We start from the raw sequence: 25993 nt of genomic DNA on the forward strand, positions 1-25993 counted from the left end.
ACGTATTTCAGCCCATGCTTGCCAAGGGAAAATAAAAATGTATTTCTATAAACATCACAAAAAAAAACCATTATTAACCTTAATCCATTTTGCTGCCGTTCTCACTGGTGGTCCCAAGCAATTCAGCTCCGTTGTAAATTCCTTACATTTTTTTGCTGCTTGAACTTTGGTTCAAATCCCTTTTGCGAATTGGGGATTCTCTTCCATTATTGCAACTAGCCTTTCTAATTGCTGTTCGGTACTCACGACTTTCGACCTGCATAAAATTAACAAAATTAGTATATATTTATTATTTGGTTACTATAAAACCATAAATAATCGCAAACAACTTACATTTTAACAAGTTTTCGCACAATACGCTACACAATCGAAAGCAAAATTGCATTCGACTCTAAATTCGGTATTCAACGAAAATTTCGACAGCATTGCACCGCTCATAATACCAAATTGACATTCGATTTTCGATCTTCGACAACCAACGAATGTCGAAGATCGAATGCAACTCATAATAGGGGCCAATGTGTTCGTGGAAAAAAAATTTTTTTCGTTTTTTTTTTTTAATACATATATTCATACAGCAGTGGCTGCATGCCTGCATTCGCTTAGAATAGAAACATACAAATTAGCAGGCACAGCTGTAGCTGACCGCCTGCAATAATTAATCGTAACGCATGCTGCTGTGACTAACTTAACACTTTGCTTAAATACTTCTTCTTTACATCCACACTTCGGGATAACCGAAGCAAAACCATTAGCTCAACGAACCTGAACAGGTCGTCGCTAAAAAAGTACTTAAGCAAGGCCGTTTTCTTAGAAGATTACCAAAGGTTATCAGTAATAGTGCATAGTGAAAGTAAGTGTTAAAACTAACAAGAAAGTGTTTTATTTGGTAAAGTGTTCAAGTGAAGCAGTTTCCAGGCATCAACCAAAGAGATAAAAAAAGTGCGTCAGAAATATTTAAGAGAAGAGATTGTTTTCACATTTTCCAACGATATTTTCACGAAAAATTTACAAAATATATATTAATTTTGGAAATGATTGATAACAAGTGAAACAGTGAATAAATGGTGTGAAAAATACACACAACAGAAATCGGCAAAAATAATTAATATTTTAGAAGTTTTTACTTAAGATATTTAAGAAAAGAGATTGTTTTCACACTTTCCGTAGATATTTTCAAGAAAAATTTTAAAAATATATATTATTTTTGCTGATCATTTCCCATTTCTGTTCTGTGTAATTTTCATTTCAATATTTTATATTTTTAAAACATGACGCTAACAGTATGTTAATTTGAATTCCAGTTTAAAAACAAGAAAAGTAGCAATCAAGAGCTCAGAGTGACATAAAGAAGACCACTTTGATTCGGTAAAAGAAATGCCAAGAGGTAGAAAACATGCTAACATCGGACGTAATACACGTCACAATAGAAATGTGCAAAATCACAGACAAAACGAAAGTGAGGAAAATCATGCTGATAGATTAAGTCAACAAAGAGATCGTACTAGGTCACGTTCTCAAAATCGGCCAATAAATATCAATTCTGTAAATTTGAATGGTGCAGCATTTCAATATAATCCACAACTTGATTATTCATCTCACAAATACGTTGTCAATGGAAGTATGGATAAAACTTGCGGATTTTGTCAAGCATTGAAATTCAAAACTGAAACACCAGGCATGTGTTGCGCTGCAGGAAAAGTTCGTTTACCAGACATAGAATATCCGCCCGAACCATTAGCTACATTATTATCGGGAACATCACCCGCTTCCAAACATTTTCTTGAAAAAATTTCCACATATAATTCTTGTTTTCAAATGACATCTTTTGGTGCTGGAAAAATTATAACCGATAACTTCATGCCAACGTTCAAGGTAATACCTAAACTTCAACGTTCAACAACATTCGCTGACACATCTAATGAATCATTAGATTTTATGGACACAAATGATGGGTTTTTTCAGATTCAAGGGCAAGCATATCGCTTAACAGGTTCATTACTACCACTACCCGATCAAGAGTCAAATTTTTTGCAAATTTATTTCATTAATGACAACGATGATGAACTTGAAGCACGGTGTGCATTTTCCAGAAATAGAAACAGAGTCATTATGAGAGAGTTATAAGATTTATTACACACACACAATGTTTTGGTGCAAAATTTTAAAACAACAATCGAAAGATTGTCATCTGATAATCATAAAATTAAAATTGATGCAAATAAAACGCCTGCCGGCGAACATCGTGGAAGATACAATCAACCAACTTCAAGCAACGAGGTTGCAATTGTTATATCTGGAGATGAATTTCAACCAAGAGATATTGTTTTGCAAAGAAGAAATGATACACTGCAACGTGTTAATGAAACGCATCGAAAATATGATGCATTACAATATCCTCTTATGTTCTGTCGTGGTGAAGATGGTTATTCGATTGATATAAAACCAATAAATCCAGCAAATGGTCAAGAAACAAATAAAACTGTAAGCGCAATGAATTATTATGCATACAGAATCATGATAAGAGAAAATCAAGAGAATCAAATTTTAAAATGTCGTAAATTATTTCATCAGTATATTGTTGACATGTATGCGAAAATAGAAACAGAACGATTGAATTACATTAGATTCAACCAAAGAAAATTACGCTGTGACGAATACATACATTTACGAGATGCAATTAACAACGATACCAACGTTAATAACATTGGTCAAATGGTAATATTACCTTCATCGTATACAGGCAGTCCAAGGCATATGCATGAATACGCCCAAGATGCAATGTGTTATGCAGAAATTATGGTCGACCCGACTTATTCATAACTTTCACATGCAATCCGAAATGGGATGATATTAAGAATCATTTATATACTGGGCAATCAGCTACTGATAGGCATGACATTACTGCAAGAGTGTTTAGACGAAAGCTACAGTCTCTAATGGATTTCATTGTAAAACATAAAGTTTACGGAGATGTACAATGTTTCATGTATTCTGTGGAATGGCAAAAGAGAGGCTAGCCCCATGCGTATATTTTGGTTTGGTTAAAACAAAAACTAATCACAGATAAAATTGATCATATTATATGTGCTGAAATTCCAGATATATATGAAGATCCAGAATTACATACTACTGTAACCAAAAACATGATTCATGGACCATGTGGTACGTTAAATCCAAATTCTCCATGTATGGTTGATGGTAAATGTTCAAAAAACTACCCAAGGCAATTAATTGGTGAAACAATGACTGGAAATGATGGATATCCATTGTACCGTAGAAGATCACTAGAAGATAATGGAAAAACAGTCACTGTGAAAATAAATAATCAAGATGCGGAGATCGATAACCGTTGGATAGTTCCGTATTCCAAATTATTATCGAAAACATTTAACGCACATATAAATGTTGAATATTGTAACTCCGTAAAATCCATCAAATACATATGCAAATATATCAATAAAGGAAGAGACATGGCAGTATTTGGAGTTGTAAATCGAAATGATGAAATTACTAATTACCAAATGGGAAGATGCATTAGTAGCAACGAAGCAGTTTGGAGAATATTATGATTTCCGATTCATGATCGCCATCCAGCTGTTATTCATTTGTCAGTCCATTTAGAAAATGAACAAAGTGTTTATTTCACTGAAAATACTGCTCAACAAATGGCCGAACGACCACCAGCAACAACACTAACTGCATTTTTCAACTGATGTGAAACAGATTCATTTGCAATGTAATTGAAGCAACAATTTTGAAAGGCAAATTTAAAGGTGAAGATGTTTTGATTCCGCGCATTCCAATGATTTCAACCGATTTGCCTTTTGATTTTAAGCGACTTCAATTTCCCATTCGCCTTGCTTTTGCTATTACAATCAATAAGTCTAAAGGTCAAACACTTCAATTATGTGGAATTGACCTAACTTATCCATGCTTTGGACATGGGCAACTGTATGTAGGATGTTCTCGAGTAGGGAAACCATCGTTACTTTATATTTATACACCGCATGAAAATAAAACCAAAAATTTTGTGTATCAGAAGGCTTTAGAATAAGTTGTTAGTTTACAATCATTAGAGTAAGTCACTAAAATAAATAAAACATTGTTATTAGAATAAGCCACAAAATAATGGCCGAGTGTGAATAATGAAACAAGAAAAAAACAAAGAACACTTTTCATTTATATTTTTCTTTCACCCAGCGAAGTGGGTGAGGGTCCGTATGTATATATAATATGATACTAATAAAAATTGTTTTGCTGGGAGTTCCGAATATAAATATGTATGTACGTACATAGGCTAGGGCATCATCACATACAAATATGTATACGCGTATTCAAAAAAGAATTATTTTAACATTTGTTAGGCAGAAATTCGATCATTCCGGGTATTTACTCCCTAAATATTACTTGTAGATATGATAAGGCGATGCGTCGTGGGTAGATCATGGTTGCTTCAGTGCATATGCACATATGTAACTATAAGAATTGAAGATGCAATTGAACTTTTGCACAAACATAACTAACATAATATATGTATACTCGTATATTGATATACATACATATATATCAATATACCAAAACACTTCTACGCTCTATACATTCGCGTAAAATTAGTTTCAACTCAAAAAATTAGTAAACATTTTCATCAAATTTGTATAGTTGTAAATTTACTAAATTTACTCGATTATAGTCCAATTTGTTTATATTCTTCTTCTTAAATTAAATCAAAAAACGTAAACTTGCTTTGACTTTAAATGTTAGCACATAATTTCAAATCTTTTTTTATTTATTGTATTTGTTTCAAAATACAAATTGAATAAATTTTCGTTTATCAAGGGAAGATAAAAATGTACAAGCAAATTCTTCGCAAAATGCCGTCGGCTATTCGTCAATTTCATTTCCTACAGAAGCCTCCTTCAGTCGACGTTCGATGGTGTTGATACTCATATCTATTCTCTTTTTAGCAAAAACTGATCGTGCTTGGTGTAGTCACAGAGAAGGGTCCCGCTTAAAAAGTTGGACGATCACTTTATCCTGTTTTTTTGTCGTCACTCGCTTCAAGCCGCGCTCGGAAAAGTCATCAACCTTTTTGTACACCTTATACCGCTTATTTCACATGACAACAAACTTTTTTGATTATTTAATTACTTTTGCAGTCGCGGCGTAAAAGTATTTCGAGTCTTTCAAACGCGTACATAAAAATACCGCCTCAAAACTCTTCGCGTACTTCTCACTCATTTTTGTTTGATTGCGTTTACGGGAAAGTTTCGAACGACACTAACCTGAGTTAGCACTGGCGTCGTAGCCCTTGAGTGGGACTATTACGCAGCAAAAAGCAGAACGAAATATATCTTGAAGTTACAAGAAAAAAACCGGTTCTTTTCTTCTGACACAGACTGTATGTAAATTGCTATCAAACATCAACAAAAAGTTACCACATATGAACACAGCCGAAGATGATTGATTTTAAACAATTAATTTGTAAGGATAACGGATAACTTCGCACACACACTTTAGCATGAGTAGTCTGCAACAATTGCGCGCGTTTGTTTCTTCTTGAGATTAAAATGTCTGATTCTCCACCAAACAAAATGTAAAATTATATTATATATCTGCTATTTGGAATTATCTCACAAATGCTAAGGAAGATAAATCCATAGCAATGTGTTCCCCCTGCAAGAATACCTTCAAATCGAGTAGAATTATTAACAATTTGTCCGATTACCAGCAGTTATGCTCAGAGTGTATGACAATAGAAGGAAAAGACAAGCCGGAAAAGTCTTATATATGAGTGAGCAAAAATCTGTATCCGATTTTTCCTCGTTATCATCGCAAAAGTATTCCCTTTGGAGCATTTATGTAAAAGAATTTTATGTAGTGATTTAATGTTCTAGATCAATACATCGGTTTTTCAATAATCTTAGTAAAGGGTTTTCCAATAACAGGGGTTATCTATCGCTATCGAGAAATGATTAACGCATTTTTATGGATTGAATGGACAACGTTTATTTTCAACAAGACGGCAGTACGTGCCACACAAGCAACGAAACCATTGATCCTTTACGGGAAAAGTTTCCAGATCGTGTTATCTCTTGAAGAGGTGATCACAATTGTCCACCGAGATCTTGTGATTTGACATCTTGTGACCTTTTTCTTTGGGGCCACGTGAAAGAGAAGGTCTACGCCAACAGCCCAGGGTCGATTCAATACCTCAAAGATGGAATTCGTGAGGTCATCGAGGATATAGGGCAGCCACTTTGCAATTCGGTTATGGAAACTTTCATAAATAGGATATTGTCCTGTAAGCGTGGTCGTGGTGGTCATTTACCTGATGTTATTTTCCGCTGTTAATGGCATACCTTCTTCTTTATAATAAAATAAACATCCGATCATTTATATTAAAAAGTAGCATTTTTCTAGAATATCAAAATAACACCTCTTTTGGAAAACCCTTTACATATGACCCCGAAAGTATACATAATAAGAAACAGACGCAGCCCTTTCGTTGAATGAATTTAATGATCTCCAAGTTTCGCTCGTTTAAATATCTGATGAAAGCGTAAATCATTTAATTAATGTTATGGATCCTCGATACCGCGTTTCATCTAAAACAACATTTAAAAACACTTTAGTTTGAATTCGATATGAGACATCTAAATTAGATTTATAAAATTAACTTAAAGTATTTAGTGGAAGACGTTGCAATTAGTAGCGATTTATGGAGCTCGAAGGTTATGGAATCCTATTTGACTGCTACTTTTGATTTTATTGACAGCGAATTTAATTTAAAACGCAAGGTCTTGTCCTGCTTGGCCAAACAAACTGCTCAGCAGAAAATATTAAGGCATCGCTTAAATATTCGAAGATAATGTATCTTCAATGTTGAAGGGTTGTGAGCTTCTGAATAAGCGGCACCTATCATGTGTTGCACATTTAGTCAACTTATTTGGATATGATAGTTTAAAAATATATGAAATTTCGTTAAAAATTTTGCAAAGATATTGTACGTTTTTATTAATTTCGTACCACTTCTACTGCAAAACATCTCGCAGAACTATCCACGACAAACCTTTAAAAGTAATTCAAGAAGTTTCAACCAGATAGTTGCTATACAATATTTGCTTCGAATTATTATTATTAACCAGCTCTGAGCGAATTTCACAGAGAGGATAAAATAAAGAAATAGAAGTTAGACCTGTGACAATTTTAGTTATTCTAAAAATATCTTCCAATTTGAGACAACGAGTTTTACTCGTTCTCATGACATCTGAACCTAAACTTCGCAGCCTTACTCTAGTAAATGCAATATACTCACAGAGAAAATGACCGGCGCTATCCGTCTCCTCGAAGCACGAGAGGCAAATCGGGTCCTCAATGATTCCAATATGGTGGTAATATGTGGACCCCTTAGATTGTGTGCTGTAATAATACCGACCATCAACCGAACATCTTTTCTTCCAGGTTTTAGAGGAAAGTCCTACAGTTTTCTGTTCGGGCTTGTCACAAAATACTTTGGAGTTCTAGACCGGACCATTGCTCTTTATTTAAATGGCGTACTAATCATTTCGCGGCCGCCGTAGCCGAATGGGTTGGTGCGTGACTACCATTCGGAATTCACAGAGAGAACGTTGGTTCGAATCTCGGTGAAACACCAAAATTAAGAAAAACATTTTTCTAATAGCGATCGCCCCTCGGCAGGCAATGGCAAACCTCTGAGTGTATTTCTGTCATGAAAAAGCTCCTCATAAAAATATCTGCCGTTCGCAGTCGGCCTGAAACCGTAGGTCCCTCAATTTGTGAAACAACATCAAGACGCACACCACAAATAGGAGGAGGAGCTCGGCCAAGTATGTGATGATTGCTCTGATAAGTGCTGTGTTTTGCCAAAGACTCTACGACATTTTTGAAAGATTCTCAATGCGCGATCCATCTTCAGCGAAACATGTGCTTTCAAGTCAGTTTCGTATTCAAGCCTACTCTTAGACATACATATAACTTTCTCACAGAGACTGAATGTCACACCTTTCAGGGCTGGAGGACTGAGTCCACCCAATTTTCGTTTTCTTGTGAACAAGACTATGGTAGTTTTGTACAGATTAGCGGAAAGACCTTGTCTCGTGCACCAGTCACCGATTGAAGTTGAGCGGAGTGCTTGAATCCATTCGGTCGACATGATCCAGCCAACGTAGACACCGGATATTTATTCGCTGCGCTATGTCTATGTCGTCGTAAGCTCTTCCAGCTCATCGTTCAATCGCCTGCGATATTCCCCGTGTGCAAAGGACCAAAAATGTTGCGCAGAATCTTTCTCTCAAACACTCCAAGGGTCGCCTCAACGGATGTTTTTATCGCCCACGCTTCTGCGCCATACGTTAGAACGGGTATGATGAGAGTCTTGTAGAGTGTTAGTTTTGTTCGTCGAGAGGACTTAACTACTCAATTGCCTACTTAGTCTAACGTAGCACTTATCGGCAACAGAAATTCTACGTTGGATTTCAAGGCCGATATTGTTATCGGGGTTAATTCTGGTTCCTAAGTATACGAAGTTTTTTACAACCTCGAAATTATAACTGTCAACAGTGACGTCGGTGCCGATATGCGAGTGCGCCGACTGTTTGTTTGATGATGCTTTACCTCTTTATCCAGTTCGAAAAAGGCAAAACTAGCAGCGCGGTTGTTAAGGCCGATGATGTTGGTATCATCGGCATACGCCAGCAATTGTACGCTCTTATAAAAAATTGTGCCTGAGCGATTAAGTTATGCGGCTCGTATGATCATCTCCAACATCTAGTTAAAGAAGCCACACGACAGCGAGTCACCCAGTCTGAAACCTCGTTTGGTATCAAACGGCTCGGAGAGTTCCTTCCTAATTCTGATGGCGCTGCTGGTGTTCAGCTGCGTCATTTTGCATAGCCGTACAAATTTTGCGGGGATACCAAATTAAGACATTGCAGCATACAGGTAACTCCTTTCGGTACTGTCGAATGCAGCTTTGAAGTCGACGAAAAGATGGTGTGTGTCGATTCTCCTTTCATGGGTCTTTTCCAAGATTTGGCGTATTGTGAATATTTGGTCGATGGTAGACTTTCCAGGTCTGAAGCCACACAGATAAGGACAATCAGTTGGTTGACGGTGGGCTTCGGCCTTTCACACAATACCCTCGCTAGTATCTTATTGGCGCTATTTAGAAGACTAATCCCTCGGTAATTGGCACAAATTGCAGGATCACCTTTATGGATGAGGCAGATCACCTTTAAATACGAATCGGAAGGCATACTTTACAAGCGATGCATGCACTTTACCAGCTCCTCGCCGCCATGTCTGAATAGCTCAGCCAGCAGTCCGTCGGCACTCGCGGATTTGTTGTTCTTTAGCCACTATTAGCCGCTATTCTCACATCATCATGGTCAGGTAGCGGAACCAGAGTTGACCAATTTCATTTTCTCGCTGGAATCCGACTTTTTCCACGGCGGCGGTATGTAGAGAACGAGAAATGTTGCTCCATTGCTTGTGCATGCCGGTTTGTTGGGCAGTACTCTCTGAGAGCAGGAGTGAGAGTCGAGTGGCAAATCTTCTGGCTGTCTGTTGTGATTGCAGCTTTTCGATGCCGAACATTCTTTGTGTAGTTAGCTGTTCAGTGCTTCACAGAGACTTGTGCTGCAACAAGGTAATGATCCGAGTCGATGTTGGGTCCTCGGATCGTACGTACATCTAGAACACAAGAAGCGTGTCTTCCATCTATCTCAACATAATCGATCTGGTTTCGCGTTTTTCGATCAGGAGACAGCCACCGTGCTTGGTGATTTTTCCTATGCTGGAATCTGGTGCTGCAGACTACCATGTTTCGGGCCCCGTCGAAGTCGATCAGCCTCTGTCCGTTAGCGGATGTTTCGTTGTGTAGGCTGAATTTTCGGACTGTGGGACTAAAAATTCCCTCCTTGCCCACTCTGGCGTTGAAGTCGCCAAGCACGATTTTTATCTCTTGGCTGGGGCAGCACTCCTAGAAGGAATCTTTGGTCGCATCGTCTTCCCCTTCGTAGGGGGCCTGGGCGCAAATGAGCGAGATGTTAAAAATCGCGTTTTAATGCGGAGTATTGCGAGACGCTCGTACACCGGAGTGAACGACTGTACTTGGCGACGAAGTCCCTCTCCCACAACAAATCCGACATCGAATTTGCGCTCCTTTACATGGCAGCTATATTAGACGTCGGAGGTTCCTATGGGTTTCTTGCCTTGCCCCGTCCAGCGCATCTCTTGGATGGCAGTGATGTCAGCCTTTACTCTCACGAGGACATCAACCAGCCGGGCTGAGGCACCTTCCTCATTAAGAGACCTGACATTCCAGGTGCATGCCCCCAAATCATAGTCCTTAGTTCGTTTTCAGGGGTCGTCATTAGTGTTGGAAGTTCTCATCCGAAGCTTTGTGTGTGTTTACATTGGGGGTGGGGTTTTAAGTGGCGGGTCCCAAGCCCAGCGCACAACCAGATATAGTGGAATGTTTCGCCTTCTCACGTTAGCTCACTCCTGAACGGATGTTCGGAAGCTACCCATGGGATACGTGGGCTAATCCCGGCCGCTGTGAGCTGCTTGAACCATATGCAGAATAATCGTCCTGGCCATTCCCAAGTGAATGGCGATCAGTAACTTTCTCCACTTGGGTGGACTTCTACATATGGAACCATCCTCTAACTTTTAACTAGGGAATTATTTTCCTGCTTTGGAACAAATGCTACTCTTATACGTCGCCATTGAGATGGTTTGTGACTTTATTAAGAAGTTTTCTGAAGGGTATACGAAGCTTCGAGAGTTCTTCGGCCCATATATCCTTAAAGACGAGGCTGGCGCCAATGTAACAGTGTAGACGACTTTTTGATACCGGAAATTGGCTTCAATTGATCCAGAAATGATCTCCACAACATTTGCTTCCAACAAGACGACGCTACTTGCCATACAGCCCGTGAAACAACGTATTTACTGCGTAGTCGTTTCAGTGAGCAATTTATCTCTTGTCTCGGAACAGTGGATTGGCCATCAAGATCGTCGATATCACACCTGTGGGCTCTCATTTCTGTTTCTAAAGTCTAAATGCTTTGCGGATAAACCAGCTTTGATTGAGACATTGGAAGCCAACATTACTAAAGTTATTTTCGAGATACCGAACGAATCCATTCAGCGAGTCATTCAAAATTAGTGTTTATGGATGGCCGACTAATGGCGCAGTTGTGGCAAATATTTAAAAGGAATTATCTTTTAAAAATAAATGCCATAAAAGGTGCTACACAAAAATAATAAAGCTTGCTCGATCAGTTTGAATTTTCGTTGTTTTATTTCTATTTAAAGTCCGATACCTTTAAATTGATCACCCTTTTTTCATACGACACATGACCGAATCGTGCTTGCCAATCGCTACTGTCATGTGTACTCTTTCTGCATATCGTTTACTTTTTTATATGTTATTAAGGTTTATAGTGTCGATGCTCATTTGTCTTTAGGATTCCAATGGAATTGTCCACAAAGAGTTCAATGTAATTTTCTATCTTGGCGTTTTGAAGCATTCGTCGCTTATTGCATAATAATGCACTATATCATCGCTCCACTCTTGTGACTGATATTTTGACTATACATCGCATTTTAACCATCATTCACTCACCGTATTCACCTGATATGGCTCCCTGTGACTTCTACCTATTCAGAAAATTGCATTTCGCCATGAAAGGAAAACGTTTTGCATCCGTATAGGCCATCCAAAATATTTGTACCGACATCCCTAAGGACATTTCTGTCAATGACCTGAAACACTCTTTCGAAAAGCTTTTAGATGGCGCTAAATAGGGTATCGAGGCCAGAGGGGACTATTTTGAATAAATAAACTCGAAGTTATCAGAACAAAGCTCCTGTATTTTATATTTTAGCTTAGTCTTGTCTACTTTGGACTTCCCCTTGTATGCATTGAGAGTAGCATATTTGTTATGCGATCACTTCCAATTACAATGAATGCATACTTTTTATTGATTTTGTGTCACGTTTGTTTGCACTTGGTGAAAAGTAATTTATATGGTTCGTGATGTACATATAATAATAATGCAAAACATGGACACAACCCCACCTTCGGGCTTCTGAAGTATACCAGACGTTAACTTCAGTTGAAGAAAGCTTGAATTCAATTAAATTCAAGACGAATCGAATAGAAGTACAGAAGGTGGCGTGTTCTCAACACTGATTCTTTATTTTTCGCCATTATGACATCAGACACCTTCATAATACAAAACGAAGAAAACAAACAAAAGGAGGAGAAATTACATATGACATTTTTGGAAATTCAGTGATGGCTTGGTAATACAATATTTAAACTAATCAAAACCATAAAGTCTCCGAATGCAGTTTTTTGTGCGTTTTTATGATGACTCTGAGGCAAGGAAGTGTGTGTTTGCATGTATAATTTCTTGTGTTTCAAAGTTTGTATTGTTTTCGCCTACTCTTCCTGTTCACGGACGAGTAACACTCCTTCCTTTAGTTGTATATTCTCGGAGCCTGACGTCACAACTAATGCGGAAGGCACATTATCTTATTCTATCATTCTTGGATAGTATTTATAAAATGATCAGCGAAAGTTAATAAAGCGAAAAGCAAGCGAACGCAGCAGTGTTGCATTTCAAGAGAATGAAATAGGATTGTAAAACAAAGATAAAAAAACGAATTACTTATATAAGGTTTAGTGAATATACAAAATGTATTTGCATATTATTTTCATGCGTGATTACTTAGGCCTCGTTTCTCAATGACGATATTAAGCTGACTACTACGAGTTCTGCGATGACGGCAGAGACCGGAGAGGCACTCTTTGTTAATGGCCGATATAAAGAAGCGATCGCCGCTCGTATACTGCATAGATTTGCGGCTGTAGACGAGGATTCCCGGACTATTATATAACTCTGTTAAAGGTGGCAGCAAGATGTTAGATAGGGGGAATGATAACTGTGGTGTTGCTAAAGGTCAGTGGAGGTAGATTAAGCTTGCTTTGGCCCACCTCCTCTTAAGCGTTCTGAAGGATTTTCCTGGCCCTCTTCCCTCCTGTTGCGGCGCGCGCTATATAAAATGAGTCGGCTGTGATGGCAAAAGATCCGCCAAACTATACAAGGTGGCTGTAGCGAAGGTTGGTGAGGTTTATGCTGGCACACAACTCGAGGTTGTGAACTTTGAAGACATCCCGTCTCAGCCAAAAGCTAGTGTCTGGGTTCCAAGTAGGCCGACCGATGAAGCATCAATCTGGCCGATGTTTAAGATCTGCTACCCAAACCTCCTGATGAATAATTGGAAGATAAGCAAAGTTGAGGAAACAGAAGACGATTTAAGGCAAGTGAGGGTGAGAGTCAGCACCGAATCCTTGGTGGTGTTGGAGAAGGCAGGAGGGGAAGTAAATTACGGTTTCACTTAAGTCAATCTGTGTGTTTATCACAAAGATGTGGACGCCGCCAAAGAAGAACCGCCTACTGCAGATGCTGATCCCTTTGAAGGGGCATCAGCGATTATCATTCTGGAGGATTACTACTCCTTTTATTCGGATTGGCTGACAAGTGTCAAAGATCTCTACGAAGAGCCCGACGAACTAGACTCCGATGAGAAGGAGGGCGATATTACGATAATGGGGATGGAGACTGCGAAGCCTGACAGACAATAAATATTTGCAGATTAATCACCATCATTCTAAACCGGCCTCTGCTGGCTTACTGACGAACTTAGCAAATCGCGGACTAAGTTGTTACCTAGTTCTGACGGCGTTCCTAGGGTCTGCATTTTAGCAAAAGCTGCTCTGGATATATTCATTTTCTCGAATCTTAGTGATTGTGATCTGGTGGTAGCTAGCCTTGAGCTAAACAATTCTAGTTAAAGTCCATAAATCTCACTCATTACCATGTTGAATTACAGGAACTAATTTTCAAACAAACGTTACAAGAAGCTATTGTAATAAAATTAAATTTGGGCTGATTGTGAGATGCGATGCTAACGCTTAACACTCCTTGTGCAAAACTTCTTGGCAAGAATTAAAAACGCTTAGGAAATACTGTAACAGATTGTTTAGCCTGGCTAAAGCCACTGGTCTGGTAGACGATTGGGAACCTCATAAAGATAGTGTCAGAATCTATTAAAGTGCTCTCAAAAAAGTAAAACGTAGTTCGTGGGGAAAGTTATGTAGCTTAGGAGAGCATTGGTATTTATCGATATATCCCAAGCCTTTGACAAAGTTTGGCATGAGGGATTGCTATGCAATATAAAATACACTTTACCCATAAATTATTACACTTTTATCAAGTCCTACCTCAAAGACTGATATTTCTTTGTTAAGCAAAACGAAGAGCACTTGAGCTCTGTGAAAGTTCTGCTGGTTTACCCCAGGACAGTATAATGGGCCCATCCCTTACTTGCTCTACACCTACGACTTATTAGTCACTAAGGAAACTATCGTCGGAACTTTTACAGATGACACCGCTGTTCTCATAGTTGACTCTAACTCCCAGATAGGTTTCCTTAAACTCCAAAAAGGACTTGATATTTCAACTCAATGATTAAAAGATTGGAGAATAAGATCCATTAATCCGATTTATTAGTCACTAAGGAAACTATCGTCGGAACTTTTGCAGATGACACCGCTGTTCTCACAGTTGACTCTAACTCCCAGATGGTTTCATTTAAGCTTCAAAAATAACTTGATATTTTAACTCAATGATTAAAAGATTGGAGAATAAAATCCAAAGAGACAAAATCAGTTCAAGTAACTTTTACACTCAATTTGCCCGCCGAAACATCTTGGTATACACCTTAACAGCGAGCTTACATGGAAAACACATATTTTCACTAACCGTAAGGCATTTGGAATCAAACTCTGAAATCTATACTGATTACTTAATCGTAATTCTTATGTTTCTCTCAAAAGCAAGCTCGAAATCTACACAACCACATTAACACCTATATGGACCTACGGCCAAGAGCTCTGGGCTACTGCTAATTCTAACAGCAAAATTCTTTGATTCCAATCGAAAACACAAATGATTAACACACACGACAACGAAAACACAATGATCATAAACACACCATATTATATCACAAATGCTCAAATTCATCGTGGTCTCAAATTTCATACAATAGCTAAGAAATAAAAAAGCTAGCCACATCACACAATATAAAACTTCAATCGCACACAAACCCATTAATTCCAGAAATAACTCCCAATCCCATCTCCTTTAGTAGACTGAAGAGAAAGTCAACAACGGATTTATTATGCTAATAAGCAAAAATCTAGAAATGGTTGCACCACTGAGTGCTTTCCATGCAGCACGCGTGGTTTCCATGGATATTGACGTCGCTGCTCGAACCAAAGATTATTTGAGACTCTCCAGATTTCAGTGAGGTCTCCGACAGATCATGTTCTCCAATTCTGACCACTAACTGTAATCCAATGAATTCAGATCTGGACTTCCAAATGGCTAATCTTCTGCGGCTATGAGCCCAGGAATATTGTATTATATAATAATTACTTTTGGGTGGGTTTTGCTTTAAGGGCTGGAGCGGAATATGGCTGGAAGATCCAACGCTCTTCAATAAAGAGAGTACTGCTCAACTGCTTTCCCACGCCTTCTAAGACATTCTCCTGGTACACATCTGCCCGGTCTTAAGCCCGTTTTCGCAGAAATGAAGCGATGTAACGCGTTACAAGACATTCCCCATCAAATCATTATGGAGAGTGTATGGTGGCCACGCTGAAGTCTTGGAGCAACACTTTTTGCGTCTTCAGAAGTTTTACCATAAAAACTTAAAAAAAGCTGTGAACATTTTCTGATCTGTGAAAATAATATTTTCTTGGCCGTTGACCGCGTGCCAACGATGAAGCTGCTTACATCTTCGAGTCTAATTTTCAAGCGCGTTGTCCCAAGATGACCAGTTTAGCGACGGAAAGCTTTCATGTGAAGATCATCTCTAATTTGTCTTAACATTGATCTGGCCGATACATTCATTTCCCTGGACATATTTTTCTGCTTTCTAAGGGGCTTTCTGCAGACTAACTATACATTCAATTTGTTGATACTTCAGGCATCCTTACAGGGTCTACCAGCCCAGCGTTAAATCATAACGAAGTACAATATTGAGCATTTTAATAAAAGTTTAAAAGAAATCGCTTCTGAAACAAAGACACGATGGATGGTTAATAAATAGTTTCAGCACACTGAAGCGATATGCTTGATCTGGCGATACCATGTCTCCTGATCGTTTCTAAAATTGCCTCAGGCTGTCACATATCCCCGATAAGGGGAGAAAAACCAATGTATTTTTATTCCCAAAGCAGGGAAGATTTCCCATGTCCTTTCAAAGGACTTAAGACCAATTAGCTCGCTTCTAAAAACACTGGAAAGTTTGATCGATCTTCACATATGTAAATGCTTGCTTCAACAATGGAAACTAAGGGTATGTCAACCGATACTGCCCTAGGCTCACTTGTGAGTACTATTGAGAAATCTTTCTGGGTTAAGGAACATACTTTAGTAGCCTTCCTAAATAGGGAAAGTGCGTTTAATAACATCTTTCCCGCGAAAATGCTCTCAGCCCTTTGTAAGGTTGGACAACTAGTATGTAACCTCCTAGTTAGTCGGAAATTAATTTCCAACTTAGTGGCTTTTTGCATCGCTCGCATAGTTTTCAGAGGAACTCCTCAAGGGGTATTCTTTCTACTCTTCTGTGGAACTATCAGTTTTATTGGCTTCTAATATGTATCTCTGGGCGACCGCAGTGAAATTCTAATGTTTTCATAGCCGCATCTACACTTGATGGGAGGATCAGCAACGGCACTACCTGATGTCTAGCTTTCCCCTTTAAGGCTTTCTGGACACATGGCATACCCTACGACCAAAAAGTACCGGGTTGACTGTTTTCTCCGATTGCCAAGGCGTAGTGTACCTTCCATGAGGTCACACAGTCAATAAATAATATTATTTATCCATTTTGAAGCGTTTGAGAGATGCTGTACGTCTTAAACGGCTGGAGCACATTTCCAAACAACTCTTGGATTTTGCATGATGACAACACGCCATCCCACCGAGCCCAAATTGTGCAATTCAGTACCAAGTAAATACCATCGTGCAAGCACCGTATTCACCTGATATGGCCCCGTGCGACTTCTATTTGTTTCCCAAGTTGAAGTTACCACTTTGTGGAAGGAGATTTCAGTCGATAGAGGAGATCGAAGAAAATGCGACGAAGGAGCTGTAGGCCATCCCTTCGTCAGTTTACCAGGGGTGCATGGAGGACTGCGTTAAGCGTTGCACATGTGCGTTGTAAAATATATTTTCCTGAAACTTCAATTTGGTTTTATTTAAACATTCCCGGTACTTTCTGATCATAGGGTATACTGAAATTGCAAGTGTGAATTTATTTCCGTGGTTTTCTTAAAAACATAGTCCACTCTCCGAGTGAACCGTGAAACTCTGGCAAATCTAAAATTTTACGTATAGGAGGGTGTACCTGGCTCATGTTAGGTACTCTTTGTGCTTTATAGTTGATGAGCTGTGGTGTACTTTGTGGATGTAACAGCAGGTATTGTGGCTGATTTGCGGAAAATTGAAGCAATAAGGATAAGTGGTTCAGTGCGATTGCGTTATTACTGGCGGGCATGTGGCAGACTGCATATTAACGCTGGCAGGTACAGTAGCGCTGGCAGAAACTGCGTTAAGAGAATTAACGCTGGCAGAGTAGCACTTGAATGTAGCATTGGCGTAAGTGGTATTGACAGAATATGGATCCGCAGTATTAGCACTGGCTTAAGTAGCACTGACTGTTGTGAAATTACTGGAACTCGTCGAATATGTATTTGGAGGACAAGTTTCATTGGTGTGAAGTTGGCAAAGGTAACTCTCGTTTACGATCAGCACAACAATGGCTTGCAGAAGTTTTTCATCTACCTACTTCCATTGTCGTTATGAGCCCATTCGGATGGATTCGGTCAATAAGTGCAACGATCAGGTGTCGTTTGGCTACATCACTGACCTTAGCTATGAACTTCGAACTTATGAATGAGGGGGAAATTTAGAGGATTGCCAAAGGAAGATAAAATATTGATGTAACCTAGTTCAGAACCGTGCTTGTTAATGCTTAGGTATCCTCTTGGGGTTCGAGGCTGGGTATTGAAAATTTTGGTTTTCTTCAATATATGCTAATTTTCCGCGTGAATCTTAGTGCTTGTCCAGGTTTGGTTTAAACCCACAGATTGGAGGTAGCATGTGTAAAGGATTGGAATGTTGGAAGTAAAAAGCTTTTTTTCGGAATTCGGGTTTCCTTGATGCAATAGAGCGCATAGTTTGGTCTGTCCTAAAGGATATTTTGGTGGGGCTTGGGTATTTATGTGCGTCGAACTTGTGTCCATAGGCTTTGGTTTACTATATTGGTTATAATTATTGCGAGCTCGACATAAATTTTGGCCATTATATCGATATGGAATTATGAAGTTATTTCGATTATTATTTTATCGTGGAATGGCGGTTGGGTATTTCAATTTGGATTTCGATTTCGCTGTTGAGGATATGTGCGTGGAGTAGGTGTGTATCTATTGAAATCGGTGCTATTCCTAAAGTAGTTGTTGGCCTTTGGTTGCCAGGGGATATGATTTCATATAGAAAATGTTTTGTTCTTCTCTGTATAAAGATAATGCTTCTGCAAGAGGTTTTGGTTTAATGTTCTATGTAGAAGAGAAATCTGTTAAGACGCAATTCAGCATTCAAGTCCTTCTTTGCTTTGATTATTTTTTCATCTTGCTCGTGAATCTGTATGGTACTGAGGATTCATGCTTGCACTTCTATTACCTCACCATAGAATTGTTGAATATTATTGAATTTCTGGCGAATGCAATGTAGGTCTCTAATTAGAGAAGTTTCAGGCCTTTTGTCTAAATAGTAAAGAGTGAACTTTCTTTTATTTCATCCCAATCGAGGGATGTCCCGTACATGTTTAGTACTTCGTTAGCCTGGCCGACAATTTTATTTCGAATCACTCGTAGTAGTATTTGTCACTATGGAGTTGTGTCGCAATTTCTAATGTGAAATTAAATTTCTTCCACATTATTCATAAGTTCGTAGAATAGGCGATGATTTCCATCATATGCAGGTAAATCCTTTATGGCATGCGGGGTTCTAAGGGTTTCGAAAGAGAAGCAACTTGTTGTTTTTCGTTATGGTTGGAGTTATCAAATTCGTTGGATTAAATTTAAGCTTCTGATTTTGAACAACTTTCCTATGAGCTTGGGTATGGTCGAAATTGAAAACGTTTTCCTATTGATTTCTTTTTGTACGTTTGAATCAACGATGGATATTAAACGGGAAACCGTATATACCATATTAATAATAAAATATAATTTCAAACGTGAATATGGTTTATATTATATGTATGTATGTGTTGCATATTTATATATTTATGTTAATATGTATATATACTTGTATTCATACTTGTATAGATGTTGTTGTAAATGGAGGGATCTACACTTTTGAGCCGACCTCGAACGGCAAATACTTTTTATGAGGAGCTTTTTCATGGCAGATTTTTATATGTGTATAAATATATAGGGTTTTCTAAACAGAGGTGTTATTTTAATATTCAAAGAAAAATGTTATTTTTTAATATAAATGATCGGATGTTTATTTTATTATAAAGAGGAAGGTATGCCGTGAATAGTGGAAAATAACATCAGGTAAATGACCACCACGACCACGCTTACAGGACCATATCCTTTTCCTGAAAATTTCCATAACCGAATCGCAAAGTGACTATCTTATATTCTCGATGGCCTCACGTATTTCCTCTTTGAGGTATTGAATCGAGCCTGGGCGGTTGGCGTATACCTTTTCTTTCACGTGGTCCCAAAGAAAAAAGTCACAAGGTGTTAAATCACAAGATCTCGGTGGCCAATTGTGATCACCTCTTCAAGAGATAACACGGTCTGGAAACTTTTCCCGTAAAAGATCAATGGTTTCGTTGCTTGTGTGGCACGTAGCGCCGTGTTGTTGAATATAAACGTTGTCAAGATCAATACCACAAAATTCCGGTCATAACAAATCGTGAATCATCTCTGGATAGCACAATCCACTCACCAATAACACCTGTTGTTGGTAAACCATTTTTTTGAGAGCACCCATTACAGCCGCTGCTTTGTAATTGACTGCTGCTAGGTGTTGCTTAAAGCTCACTCTCATGTCGATCATGATTTCTAGGTATTTTATTGCCTCCTTTGTCAGTATCTCGTGACCACCAAGTGCGAGTTATATAGTCACCTTTTTCTTTGGCGCACTTAACAGTACTGCCTCTGTTTTTGGACTACAAGTTCTAAACCCGCATGGCTGAGCCAACGCTATACTCTCGCTGGCGCGTCATTGCCGTTACACAATCTGCATATTGTTAAAAAACCGATTTATGGTGTTTCTGATGAAGTACAAATACATAACTAAACCATTTTTCAACCCATTTTTTAATTCAATATAGTCTTGGGAAGGGGAGTGTATGTGCGTTATGAATGTATATAATTCTTAGATTGAACGATTGACTATCAAAAGAAATTTTAAATAACAAAGTCTGATTTGTGCAATTTTTTGGCCGCTATTCTCCAACGGGCACCACAAATATATAAAAATATGTATTGTATATTTTTTTAAACTCCACTTAAATGTGCTTAAAATAAGCTATTTTTCATCTTCATACATTGAAAACTGTAAAAGTTACGATTTTTTTTAAGTTTTTTTCCACATTTTTAAAAATCCAGCTGCTCATTGTGGCTACTTTTAAGTTTACATAACTATGAATACATCTAATTAACATATCAAAACTCATTATAACCCAAGCTTACCTAATCCAAACTGACCAACGGAAGCTTGCTTCACTCTAAAAATTTTAACAAATAATGAAGTTCACGTTGAAGCAGAAAATTTTTAAATATATAACCAATTACACCATATGCTAAAAGAAAGAGGAACGATTTTGTATACATTTAGACCAAAAAGTGAAAGAGGATTTAAAGTAGTCTTACGAAATATGTTATTATTATTATTTTTCATCGAACTACCAGCAAGTGATAACAATAAAGACGTTTACAATATAAACAAGCTAATGAACTGCATAGTCATCTTTGAGGCACCTCACCATAAGTGCATCATTTCACAGTGCACGAAATGCCAGAAATATGGCCATACAAATTACTGTACAAGAGATCCAGTATGCGGGAAATGCGACATCTATCAATAGAATACAAGAACCAAATAAAGGAAGATAAATGCGCCTTATGTGGAGGTAACCATACCGCCAATTACAAAGGATGAGAAATTTATAAAGCACTTAAAGTCCAAAGTTCTCCAGTTTTCCAAAAATAATACGCCAATAACAACAGCCGTAACAAACATAATTCCCGGAGTAAGATATGCTGATGTTGCATCTTCTTCAGGGGAAATTAAAGCAGAGCAGGAACTGGTTAACAAATTAAAAAAAAAGCAATAATACTGAAGAGGTAAAAGAACATGGTAAAATACCTAATCAACCAAATGATAAATGTGATGAATATAATTGAAATGCTTTTAATTAATATGAACGGACAAAAGTCATGAGCCATAAACCATCCTGATGGAAGAGCCCATGGGGCACCAGCTATAATTATTAACTCAAGCATAACACACATTAAACACTCCAATATTCGACGCCTTATCTTTAATCCACGACAACACAAATCTATGACAAATATGGACCAGTATCTATCTCCTCCGTTTATTGCATACCTAGACATATAATAAACTCGGCTCCATATGCCAAACAAGGGGTTTTCCAAGAACAGGTGTAATTTCGAATAGCCCGCTTTTTTTGGTAGATGTCACTTTTGAAGCTTTCATTTTTTGATATTTGACAAGTAGAAACTACGCCATTAATAGGAATAGAACGGTACATGCTTAAACAAAGCATTGAAATTATTAAAATTCACTATAAAAAAGGTGAAAATTTGCCAGAGACGGTTTGTAATACTCCAACATTTTTGGGTCATCGTGAAGGTGGATCGCAATACAGAAATTGGTGAAAAAATTCGAGCTGTTGTAGTCAAAAGTGTTAAAGAAAACCCAGGTTTGCCCATTTCCCGTCATTCTTTGAAATTAGGCATTCCACAAACCTCATTACACCGTGTTTTGCATAAAGATTTGGATCTTAAGGATACCTTAAACGAAAATTCTAAAGGATACCTTAAACAAAAGAAATAACCAAGAAACCGAAAACTATTTGAAGAACCTGACTCCTAATCCAGATACAAACTACTCTTTATGAAAATGTACTAAAACATTAAAAACCCAAGTAAAACATCAACAGCCACTAAAGAAAGATGACAATTCTTGGGTCGTTACAAAAGAAGAAAAGGCGAAATCTTTGACAAACTACTTTGAAAATGTTCTATCAAATGATGAAGAAAGAAAATCGACCACCGAACTTCCATTATGATTTTCCAAAAATAAAAAGGACGAATGCACACGAGATAATAGCTTGTATCAAAAAAGGAATAAAACATAAAAAAGCACCCGGATAAAAGGAAAAGCATTAGCGGAGTTACCAACCAAGGCATATATAATTGTTTGAAACGTTTTTAATGCAGTGCTTCACTTACAATATTTTCCGAAACTCTGGAAAGTGGCAGAAATTATTGCATTGCCAAAACCGGGTAAAGATCCAACTACCGTATCATCTTATAGACCAGTGGTCGCCAACCTTTTCAATGTGTTGAGCTACTTTCAAGATTTTGAAATAAACAGCGAGCTATTTGCACAAGCCAACATAAATTAAATAATACACAGTTATATTCGACATACAATACATGTATTTATTTTACTAATATACGTTCTATATATAATAAACTTATGACTTATAGTGCTTATACTTATGTATAACTACATCCATGTTCACACCTATCAATCGTAACAAAATTTTTTACAGTCATAATGGCAAATCACAAGCGACTTAAAAAAACAACAAAACAGTAATAGTACATTATTATATAAATAAAATAGGGGCAGATAAAAAGAGCATATTTAATGAGAAGGTTGACATTCTGACTCATCGATAATTTTTTTAATATTTGCAGTATAATTTGATACAGTCATTCGAATACAGTTATCCAAATGTATATCTGTAAGCCGATTGCGGTATTTATTTTTAATAAATTTCATACTGGAAAAAGAAGATTCACACAAATAAGTTGAACTGAATAACACTTTCACTTTCATCGCAACACAACATGAAACTGAATACTTATCTTTACTTACTAAAGTCCATATACATTTTGTATTTGAACCTAAAGATTTTAAAGTCAAGTCCCTTTGAAAAGCAATCAGTTCCATTTCTGTCACAGCAATGTCTTCGCCAAAGTTGTTCATAACACAAATTGCAAACTATTGTATATCAATGTCCATGAAGGGTGAAACAACAAATTGCGTCACTAAAGCAATTTTGCTGAAATCCTTGAAACGATTTTTGAAGTTTTCCTTCAAGTTAGAAACTATTTCCATATGATATTTACTGTCATAGGGCTCTAATAGATTTTTGGATATCTTTTCGGAAAGAATAGGAAAATGCTTAGTATCGCGGTTTTTTAGGTTTTGTTCCCAAAATTCAAGTTTTGTAATAAATGCATTTATATCAGAAATCATTTCCGCTAACTCGTTATCCCTGCCTTGAAGCTGCAAGTTAAGCTCATTTAATTTCTCTGTAATGTCCACAAGAAAACCAAAATCTCTGAGCCAAGTCGAATTTTCCAGTTCAGGAATCGGTTCATCGCGTTCTTTGAAAAATTGGAGTATAGCAGGCAGGACATCATTGAAACGTTTGAGCACTCGTCCTCTGCTTAACCGTCGCACTTCAGAGTGAAGAAGTAGCTCTCCGTATTGACAGTCAATTTCATCAGCCAAGGTTTTAAATAATCTTATTTGTAACGCTTGAGCTCTAATCTTGTTCACAATTTTCACCACCAGTTTCATAACGTTGTTCAAGTTTAGAAAATTTCCACATAATGCTTGCTGATGTATAATACAGTGGTAACTAAGAAATTGTGGAAAACATAGCGCCACGAGCCCCTTATCACAACCCACCATAGCGGGAGCACCGTCAGTTGTCAGGCCTACCATTTTTGATATTGGAATTTTCTCAGAAGAGATGAGATTTTTTAAATGAGAAAACAGCTCTAGTCCAGTAGTATGTCCTTTGAGTGGAATAAACTTCAAAAGATCTTCTTTAATTGTAAAATCACTAAAAGCCATCCTGACAAATATGGCCATCTGTGAGGTGTCAACTACATCTGTTGATTCATCCAGTTGCAGTGAAAAATAAATACAGTTATCTAAGTCACTTCTTAACTGTAAAAAAATATCATTGCTCATTACGTTTACTCGCCTCATCACTGTATTAGCAGAAAGTTGCATAGATTTTATAGCAGACACTATTTCGTCTTTATTTCTAAAGTTGGCGAATAAAGAATCTGCAGCTTCCAAAAATGCTTGTTTTATGATTTCCCCGTCTTCATAAGGTTTTTTCTTTTGTGCAATTATCTGGGAAACACGATAAGATGCTTCAGTTGCAGCCTTATTTTTGTCGATTGTTTTCAAAAATATTGACTGTTGTCCAATTAACTGGATTTTTAAATGTCTCAGTTTTTCTTTTCTGGTAGCAGTTTTATGATGCCTCTCAATATTTCCTTTTTTAGGAACTGACACAGATGTATTACATAACAAACAAACACTTTTGCCTTTAACTTCTGTGAAGAAGTATTGTTCTTCCCATTCCGAATGGAAATGGTATGTCTTCGCCTTCTTACTACTGCTTGCCATAATGTTTCGAACTCTAACCCAACCGCTGCACGCAGAACGTTGATAATGCCATTCAGTATTAAACTGAGCGTAATGTCGACGTGCATTGCGTATATATAAAGCCAAAAAATTCTCGAACACGATAATCGGTTCCAGCCGATCCTAGAACGGAGACGCGACTTTGCGTCGTGTTTGTCGGCGCGAAATCGCTTACCGCAGTGTTGCCGCTGTTTATCTATTTATTATGAAAATTTCTGAAATTTGCTAATACTGGTATAATTTTCAGACTTTTGGATTTTTTGCAACGTGAGCAGCGCGAGCTACCAGAATTGCCTTTGCGAGCTACCGGTAGCTCGCGATCGGCGGGTTGGCGACCACTGTTATAGACCAATAAGCTTACTACCGACAACATCTAAAATTGCTGAAGAATTACTGCGTGATCGACTAAGCCAATTTCTGGATAAAAAACGTATAAAAAACATTCCACTATCCAACAGAACCATAGAATTACAAATAAAATCCAATCAGACTTTGAAAACAATCGTTACTGGGCGGCAGTATTTTGGACGTAGCTAAAGGGTTTGACAAAGTGTGGCACAAAGGCGTACTCCACAAAATAAAAATAATGATACCTTTTGACTACTATCTCATCAGAAAAAGCTACCTAATCGACCGTAGTTTCTACAGTTATATTACATATGTGAATCAATGTTCAGATATTCATTAAATAAGAGCTGGAGTTCCACAAGAAAGCGTTCTTTGACCGCTACTATATGTTTTGTTCACCGCAGACATACCACCTCCTGACGAAACTAATTCATCAATTGCTAAGTTCGCAGACGATACAATACTATTGGCATCGGAAAAAAGCTTACCTATCGCTACTGAAAAAGTGCAGACCCACACAAACGCAGCTAAGAAATAGTTCGATAAATGCTGCCTAAAAATAAATGAAGACAAAACCGTACAGGTTATATTTACTACCAAAACAAAATTTACTGCAGTTCTAATAAAAGTAAATGGCAAAGCAATTACAATAAAACCAACTGCTAAATACCTGGGAATTCACTTGGACTTGAAACTAAATTGGAACCAGCACATAAAGTAAGGTCAAACAAATGAAAGAAAAACTTCGA

The sequence above is a fragment of the Anastrepha obliqua genome, chromosome 6, assembly GCF_027943255.1.
Source record: "Anastrepha obliqua isolate idAnaObli1 chromosome 6, idAnaObli1_1.0, whole genome shotgun sequence".
NCBI lineage: Eukaryota > Metazoa > Arthropoda > Insecta > Diptera > Tephritidae > Anastrepha > Anastrepha obliqua.